The sequence below is a fragment of the Podarcis bocagei genome (assembly GCF_964188305.1).
Source record: "Podarcis bocagei genome assembly, chromosome: 16".
Taxonomy (NCBI): domain Eukaryota; kingdom Metazoa; phylum Chordata; class Lepidosauria; order Squamata; family Lacertidae; genus Podarcis; species Podarcis bocagei.
Window position 1 is genome coordinate 20,872,350 of NC_138142.1, and position 9,760 is coordinate 20,882,109.

Consider the following 9,760-nt stretch of genomic DNA (forward strand, 5'->3'; position numbering starts at 1 on the left):
CTTCCTAGCGCATTCTCTCCCCATACACACTTCACTTTCCTTTATCTTTTGGGAGAGTGGTTTCCTTGCGCAAAACCTCCCAGTTGCACAGCCTCAGTTTGCGGGTATGGGTTTGAATACCACCTGAAGATAGCCAGAGCCTGGGACTGAGAGATAGCAATGGTGCCGTGGTTAGAGTGGACCTGGGAGACTAGGGTTCAAATGCCCACTGGGCCCTGAAACACTGGGTGTCCTTGGGCCAGTCATTCTCTCTTTGTCTGACCTACCCCACAAGGTTGTTGTGTGAGGATCAAATGGAGGGATGGGGGAAAGCGTGAAGGCCACACCTTGAGATCCTTGAAGAATCAATGTAGAAATAAATAAGAGTAGACTCCCATCAGCCCCCATCCAACATGGTCAACGGCAGACCCTATTTTTCAGGGACAGTCCTGGATTTACAGAAGGGCTCCCAGTTTCTGATTTGATTCTGGAATGTCTCACTTTTCCTTAAAGGTAAAGGTAAAGGGACCCCTGACCGTTAGGTCCAGTCATGGACGACTCTGGGGTTGCGGCGCTCATCTCGCTTTATTGGACGACGTACAGCTTCCGGGTCATGTGGCCAGCATGTCTAAGCCGCTTCTGGCGAACCAGAGCAGCGCACGGAAATGCTGTTTACCTTCCAGCCGGAGTGGTACCTATTTATCTACTTGCACTTTGACGTACTTTCAAACTGCTAGGTTGGCAGGAGCAGGGACCGAGCAATGGGAGCTCACCCCGTTGCGGGGATTCGAACTGCAGATCTCAACCATCTGCTCCCCCAGGACACTCTGTTCTATTCCGCCCCTCCACAACACAGCATTCCATGCCTACTGAGCATGCTCAGTAATCACTAGGCTATTTTTAGCATTTCATCCTCTTTGGGCTTTGTGCATGTGTGTGCTTTTACAGATATTTTTGTGGGTGATCTCCAATGCTAGTCCTGCTCAGAGCAGACCCGTTTAATGGATCTGCTCTCCGAGTGTGACTTAAAGGGCATTATCTACAAACTGTGGGCACCTATGTACACAAAGAGCTGAGCCATACACTCATGATTCACACGCAACATTCAACAAGTGTGTGCACCAGGGAAGGGGAACCTCAGGCCCACATTGTGAACCGATGTGAGATCTTTGGATGAAGAGCAGCATATAAATTTAATTAATAATATGTGGCCCTACAGCCCTCTCTAACTGGCCCTTCCATCTTTCTGCAGGCCACACCCCCTCATTCACAGGCCACGCCTCCTCATCCACAGGCCACGCCTCCTCATCCACAGGCCACACCTCCTCATTCACAGGCCACGCCCCTTCACTCACCAGCCTCCCTTCTCACACCCTCATTGAGTATTGATACCTCTTGCATTATCTGGGCAGTGGGTAGCCGCCCCTACCCCTTCCGTAGCTACAGCTCTGAAATGGAATAGCTATTTACTTATTTCATGGAATTTATATACTGCTTGATTGATTTTTTTTAATTAAAAACAACAAATCCAAAGCAGATTACAAAAAAGGAAATAATGAAATGATTGGTAGAGCAACAGCAACAGTTAAAAACAGCCATTTGATGCCTCTGAGAAAGAATTGCAATCAACGAGAAGCTAAAAAACACACACATTAAAACAAATGGCAACAGTCTACATGTGTGGATAGGCTTTGCCTAAAGAAAAATGCTTCAAGCAGGGACTGAAAATACCGTGAAGGCACCTGCCAGAATGAGAAATAAGAGGTAAGGAAATCTTGCAGGTAAACTGGTCCCAAACTTGATTTCTCCTTCTTCGGCTGAAAACCTGTGGATACCTCTCTCTTGGGTGTTGATGGGACCATTTTGGCTACAGAAGGCTTAATTCTCTGTTTGCTATTAGTCTACTCTACAGCAAAGGTATGGTATCCCACAGCTGAAACAGTCCTAAGATGCTAAGATTTCCATGGTGTTTAAGCAGTAAGCAGGGGCAAGAGTTGACTAGCCAGGGAATTGCTCTGCAGCGGTAATCTCTCCCCAAACCCCACCCAGCCCCACAGGTGATTTTCTGGGCTGGAGACCTGAATACAAATCTGCTTGGCCTTTTGGCTAGGAGGAATGATCTCTCGTGGGGGATTCTTTTATGCAGGCCAAGAAGTGGAAAATAAGTGTTTCACTCCCGCGGCTTGGGGAAAGCGTGGGGGGGCACTCTGGCCCTCCTGAACTCATTGGACTACAATCCCAGCATTGCCCCCAGCCAGCACAGGAATGATAACCCAACAATGTCTGAAGAGCTACAGATTTTCCCCACACCTAGCTTAGGATCTGTTTGAACAGAGTCCAAATTCAGCTGGTGAGCTTTGTGGAAGGATTTGAACCCGGATCTCTCAGGTCAAAGTCTGACCTCTATGCCAGGCTGGCCTCCCAGGCATTCTACCTCTCAGCGAACACTTTACGTATCAGATAGTCTGCTCCTGAAGCTGTATGCACAGCAGAAAGTTTGAGGGTTGGGTCACCCAGAACAGCATTCAGCTAAATAGTAGAGCTGGCAGGAACCTTTGTGCAAGGACTCCTGTTTGGGCAACAGGGCTTCTCAGACTCTCCTCCTCCCATCGCCCCCCCCCTCAAATCAGCTGGGGGTGGAAGACGCTGGATCCTTCCATCCAGCAAGCAGAAATGCTTGTGCCAAAGGAATGCTCATTTATTTATTCATTTCATAAAATTTATACGCTGCTTTATTGTTAAAAACAATCCTCAAAGCAGTTTACAAAACGATGAAACAATAAAATTACCGACAAGCAAAATCGGCAACCGTAATTTGAGACTTTCAAAAAGTTAAAACTAGATTAAAACTCGCAACAGCTTTCTAAACATCTGAGCAGGCTTGTCTAAGCAAGACTGTTTTTAGCAGCTGCTGAAAAGAGTACAGTGGTACCTCGGGTTACATACGCTTCAGGTTACAGACTCCGCTAACCCAGAAATAGTGCTTCAGGTTAAGAACTTTGCTTCAGGATGAGAACAGAAATCGTGCTCCAGCAGCGCAGCGGCAGCAGGAGGCCCCACTAGCTAAAGTGGTGCTTCAGGTTAAGAACAATTTCAGGTTAAGAACAGACCTCCGGAACGCATTAAGTACTTAACCCGAGGTACCACTGTACAGTGCAGACGCCTGCCTGATATCAATAAGCAGGGAGTTCCAAAGTGTAGACCTAGTTCTTTACAAATGCAGAATTGCTATTATATGGGTATTAGTCTCAAAATAGCAAGATGTCGAATGATGTCCATGGTTCACCCAGGGCAAATGGTTTGACAAACCGTTATTAAAATATGGCTCAGTCTGGATCAGGTGAAAGAATGTAGGGTCAAATGTCTAGAGTTAAAAATAATAATATTCCAATGAATATCTGAGGGGAAATGTGGGCTTATTGATCCACATTTTGATCCTAATGAAATGCCGATGATTCTGCCCTGTAACTGTGCATTTCAGGACTTGAGCAAGGGAAGCTCCAGGGAAGTTTCTGTGCCATTACTGGGTTGATCATCGAGGAGACGAAGGTGGAATCTAGACACATATAAAAAACGGCTTTGAAGCGTTTTAAAAAATACATTGAATTTTCCACAAGGCTCACCATCACCACCCAGTGTCACATTAGATATTGCACTTAAAACACACTTAAAACTTTTTATTTGCAGCTGTATACTGTAGCTGAGTCCTAGGGCTGGATCTAGACACATCAAAAAAACTTTTCAGGAAAACGCATTGTAAACCTCATAATGGGAAACTACGTTGCTGAAAGATGGAACTCCACAGCGCCATCTAGTTTCAAAGTGTTATAATGCATTTAAAACACTTCTTTTTTAACTAATGTAGCTGAGTCCCCAGATGAGCTTCTGAAAAGCCCTGGAATCCATTCATCCCTGATCTGCTGCCCGCAATTGTAATTGTAATCCTTCTACATTGTAACCCTCCTTCCAGAGTAGCATATTTCCATTAGCAGGGCTATAGAGAATGGTTTGCAGTCATTGCTAGTCCTACTCTGAGTAGACCCCACTGAAATTAATAGAAGTCACCAACTTAAGTCCATTAATTTCCTTTTTTTTAAAAAAAAAATATTTTTTATTAAGTACAAATCAGAAAACATACATATTTACAACAAAAGAAAATACAAAGGAAAAAGAAAATACATATAACCAAGGGAAAAAATGAGAGAATACTTTGCCTCTTTTCATATTTACAGTTATTTATACCTCTATAAAATTATATTCACAATAAAGGAGTGAAACGAAAGATAAGATGTCAGAAAAAAGGGAAAAAATAACAAATAAAAAAATAAAGAAGTAAAAGAAAAGGATCATAGGTGAAAAATTTTAAAAATAGATAAGTATTCACTATATATAGCCGTTTCCCATCTATATGTGGGAGACCTAGGAAAATGCATTCACACTTTTTCCAGGGTCCCCTTTCTATCTACTGGAAAGAGATCATTTGCATGAAGTATAAACAACCTATCCTGGGCCTAGTGCTACTTTCGGGAGAAGTTCCCACGCCTGCCTCAGGGACTGGGTGCCTTGAAAAAATGCCTAAGTGCCCTTAACTCAAATTTCTCTGTCTTCCTACAATAAGAGCATGCAAGCATTCCAGTGGCAAGGAGTTCCTGCGGCTGGGACCTCTGCCTAGTGCACATTCTTAACCCCCACCCCCAACAAAAACGTAAGTCTAGCCAAAGCTCTCACTTCAGCTGTTCAGTAACTTTCGCCGCTTGCGCCCCAAACACAGCAACAACTGAGCCATTCTGTACACACAACACCATTCAGTGCCTTGCTGGATAGCATCAAAACATTACCTTGCTCTCCAATGTTCTCTTTGGATGGAGCTCAGATCAGCAGCGAAACGGAGGAGACCTCAAAGGGCACTCAGTTGAAGCGGGATGTGTCATTTGAGTCACTTCAAAGCAAGATGTCAAAAGAACTCCTTCTTTTAGAGAAGACCCTCTTTTATCTTTCCAAGACCTTCTTGAGAATCCACCTCTCGGGGCTGCCACAAGCCTCATCTATGGGTAATCCATTGCTTAGGCCGTCCGCCGTATTGTACCAAATCGGGGTTAGAAGGGGGGAAAGGAGCTCAGATCAACTTGCCTTCTGAAAAGCAAAGCCCTCAAAGAGAGACTGACTCACTGATCCAGCTGATTTTTGCTCTCCATCCTGGGCTGTGCCCAGAGGCTGGTCCGGTGAGAGGGGAACGACTGACTGTCTTTGATCTCATGACCAGACAGTGGATGCCTCAGGGGTTTTTTGGACTCCATGAGGCTCTCGTTCACCTTGCACCACTGCAGCCCCATAGGGATAGCTCAGTCGGGAGAGAATGAGACTCTTAATGTTCAGGGCTGTGGGTTCAAGCCTCACGTTGGGCAACAGATTCCTGCATTTGTGAGGGGTTGGACTAGATGACCCTCGTGGCCCCTTCCAACTCTACGATTCTATGATTACAGCAGGCCAGTGACTGTATTCTACCTCCACTGTTGGAGGCAGTATGCAGGGGCAACTGTTTGGCCACTGTGAGATGGACTAGATAGACCATTGGTCTCATTCAGCAGGGTTCTTAGTCCTGAACAGTGGCGAAGCTTCATGCTTCGGCACCGGGGGTGGGTGGGTGGAGAGCAGGTGGGGGTGTGGCGTGCATCTGGGGGCATGGCTCCTGCAGCCAATCAGAAGCTGCGGAAGCCCCGCAGGATGTTCGGGTTCCAAAAGAGCATTCGCAAACCGGAACACTCACTTCTGGGTTTGCAGCGTTCGGAGCCAAAACGTTCAACTGCTAAGGCGTTTGTTAACCAAGGTACGGCTGTATGAACTTTATTTTATTAATCTAGATATTCAAGACATCCTACAAAAGAGAACCATAAAACAAATATAAAACAGATCAAAAAGTTTTTTGGAGTTTTAATTGGTTGTTTGTAAGTCACTTTAGATCACTTTCTCAGACCCTCCAAGTGACCCTATTTTCCAGGGACGTCCCTGATTTAGAGAAACCATCCCGGTTTCTGATATGACCCCGGAATGTCCCACTTTTCCTTAGGATGTCCCTATATTCATTGGAGAAATGCTGGAGGGTATGGAGTTATCCGACCCCCAAGCCGTCTGAAGGTAATCCTGTACAGTGGTACCTCGGGTTACAGAAGCTTCAGGTTACAGACTCCACTAACCCAGAAATATTACCTCGGGTTAAGAACTTTGCTTCAGGATGAGAACAGAAATTGTGCTCTGGCAGCACGGCGGCAGCGGGAGGCCCCATTAGCTAAAGTGGTACCTCAGGTTAAGAACAATTTCAGGTTAAGAACGGACCTCCAGAATGAATTAAGTTCTTAACCCAAAGTACCACTGTATAGGGAAGAGTTTTTTAAAAAAAAATGTTTAATGTTTTATTATGTTTTTATATATATAGGAAGCTGCCCAGAGTGGCTGGGGCAATCCAGTCAGATGGGTGAGGTATAAATAGTTAAAATTATCATTATGGAATGGGACGTCCCTATTTTCATTGGAGAAATGTTGGAGGGTATGCTTTCTACTGCCACACCACCAAGACTTTCTCGGTTCCCCTTCTCTATCCCTTTCTGAACTTTTCCTAGTTCCTGATAGAAGAACATATGGATCAGGCCAGTAGCCCATCTGGTCCAGTGTCCTGTCTCACAGTGCCCAGCCAGGTGTTCCCATGGGAAGCCCAGTAGCAAGAATGGAGTGCTCTCCCTCCTTCTGATTCTCAGGCTCTCGGAAGCATACTGTCTCCAGCAGTGGAGGCAGAACACAGCCACTACAGCCAGGAGCCACAGAAAGCGTCATTCACCATACCTGTAAGTGACGGGCTTTACTCTACCTGGAAAAGGCATCCAACTGGATCTCTGATCACCCCAAGGATCTGGCAACCGTTTCCGCCACTGCTGCAGGCGTCCCTCAAGAGGAGCAAAGCTCACCTCTCACCTCCCTTTGCTGCAAGTTACCGGATGAGGTTTGGAAATCAGGGAGGGAGATATTTCTGCAAACGCCATTGTGAAACAGAGGCAAATCTCGTTCGAGAGAGCTTAAACCAGATGGAGATGGTTGCGAGGCCACCTAAAGTTTCCGAGCATAATGGAAAATTGAGGGCATAAGAACACGAGGCTTCCGGATCAGGCCCGTGGCCTGTCTAGTCCAGCAGTGGCCAACCAGAGGCCCCAGTGGGAAGCCCAGCAGCAAGATCTGAGCCTGAGAGGGAGCCAGTCGAACTGCCCTTGGGAGGGAACTCCACAATATGGGAGCAGCCACAGAAAAGGCTCTCTCACGGATCACCAACAGTTGTGCCTCTGATGCCTAGGAGACTGAGCAAATATGCCCACCCAAAGATCGTGGCACCAGGGCAGGTTCCTGTAGGGCAAGGTTTCCCAAACTTGGGTCTCCAGCTCTTTTTGAACTACAATTCCCACCATCCCTGGCCATAGGTCCTGCTAACTAGGGTTGATGGGAGCTGTAGTCCGAAAACAGCTGGAGACCAAAGCTTGGGAAAGACTGATATAGGGAGATATAATCTTTCAGCTAGCATGGGCCCAAGCCACATAGACTCCCTGGTAACTGGTCCCTTGAAGGACCAGGTCGCAGCCTGGGAGTAATTTTGGACTCACAGCTGTCCATGGAGACGGAGATCAACTCTGTGTCCAGGGCAGCTGTTTACCAGCTCCATCTGGTACGCAGGCTGAGACCTTATCTGCCCACAGACTGCCTCACCAGAGTGGTGCATGTTCTGGTTATCTCTCGCTTGGACTACTGCAATGCGCTTTATGTGGGGCTACCTTTGAAGGTGACCCGGAAACTACAACTAATCCAGAATGCGGCAGCTAGACTGGTGACTGGGAGTGGCCGCCGAGACCACATAACACCGGTCTTGAAAGACGTACATTGGCTCCCAGCACGTTTCTGAGCACAATTCAAAGTGTTGGTGCTGACCTTTAAAGCCCTAAATGGCCTCTGTCCAGTATATCTGAAGGAGCGTCTCCACCCCCACCGTTCTACCCGGACACTGAGGTCCAGCGCCGAGGGCCTTCTGGCGGCTCCCTCACTGTGAGAAGCCAAGTTACAAGGAACCAGGCAGAGGGCCTTCTCGGTAGTGGCACCCGCCCTGTGGAACGCCCTCCCACCAGATGTCAAAGAGAACAACAACTACCAGACTTTTAGAAGACATCTGAAGGCAGCCCTGTTTAGGGAAGCTTTTAATGTGTAATAGGTTATTGTATTTTAATATTCTGTTGGAAGCCACCCAGAGTGGCTGGGGAAACACAGCCAGATGACCCAATAGAAACGAACCTGCAAGTTATCACTGAATTGTTGAAACTATGGGAAGGCTTTGCCCTGATCCAGTGAAGAGCTTCATGAATGTGGCTGCTTAAATGTGCATAGCATCTGCTGGATCAGGACTTGAAAAGCACATCAGAGTGTGGGTGCTCCCTATCCACAGAGCATTGCACAAAATTGGGTGGGTTGCCTTCACACCTACATTCCACCTTCTAGGCTCCTGCTTGTCACATGGGAGATATATTTTTATATATTGATTTGAGCAGGTTCAGGGGTCTTGCTACAGGCTTCAGTTCCTCTCGTGGTTACTCGTCAACATGGTTGTGCTATTATTCTATAGCAGTTGCAGAGAAAACCCAGAATGTGCGACTGGCCACAGAATTCAGTTTCCTGTTTTCTTTTTTAAAATGCAAGTTTCTAGTCCTTATGAGTAAGTGCAAGAGATGGTTGAGAGTGTGTGGGCAATGCATGACATGAGATCTCAGAAGTGAGAGTATTTGATGAGTAAAATCTCCAGCAGTCACAGAATGAGGAATCAGTGAAATATATAGGGAAACTCAGGACCATTTCACCTATTAAAATGGTAGCCAGTGCACAACCCACATTCACACAGAGTTTCAGCCATTCCTAGGTCCTTGGCTGATCATAGAATCATAGAGTTGGAAGGGAACACAAGGATCATCTAAGTCCAACCCCCTGAAATGCAGGAATATTTCACCCAGTTTTGGGCTTGAACCCACAACCCTGGGATTAAGAGACTCATGCTCTCCTGACTGAGCTATCCTCTGTGCTAATTTCCCACATTAACCAAAGTAGAGCTAAACATTAATGAATTGATTAGATTTCATTAGATTACAAAGCATTTGATCAAATAAAATGGTGAGTGAATTTTAATGGTCAGTGAATTGATCAGTCAGGAAATGGTCACTGAATTCGTCAGTGAATTTTAATTGCAAAAGAAAAAACCATTTTTAATCGAAATGCCTCTTAAGTTTCGCTTTAACACTTAGAATTTTCAATTACCAAATTTTTGTAATAGGGATTCCACAGCAGCCACTAAACCAGGCATGTCCAAAGTCAGTTTTGGGGGCCTAATTCGGCCCCTGTGGCAGTTTATTTTCTGGGGTAAAACCCTAAAAAAACTCTCAACAACTTCAATCCTAAAAAAAGGTCAACAACTTTGGTTGGCCCTCACGGCCCTTCCCCTTCACTTCATCAAATCTGGCCCTCTTTGAAAAACGTTTGGACACCACTGCACTAAACGGACTAGGTTTTAATTGGTTAAAAACCATTTGAGCAACTAAAAATGTCCTTCCACCTCCCAACCTCCCCATGACTTGCCCAGTAGATATAAACATATCAAAGTTGTGTTTAATATCAGAGCTTGCCTCCTATGACTCAGACCTACATCATCTGGAAACTATGGAAATATGGTGTGTGTTCTCCCCCTTTGTATGCAAATATATGCAGA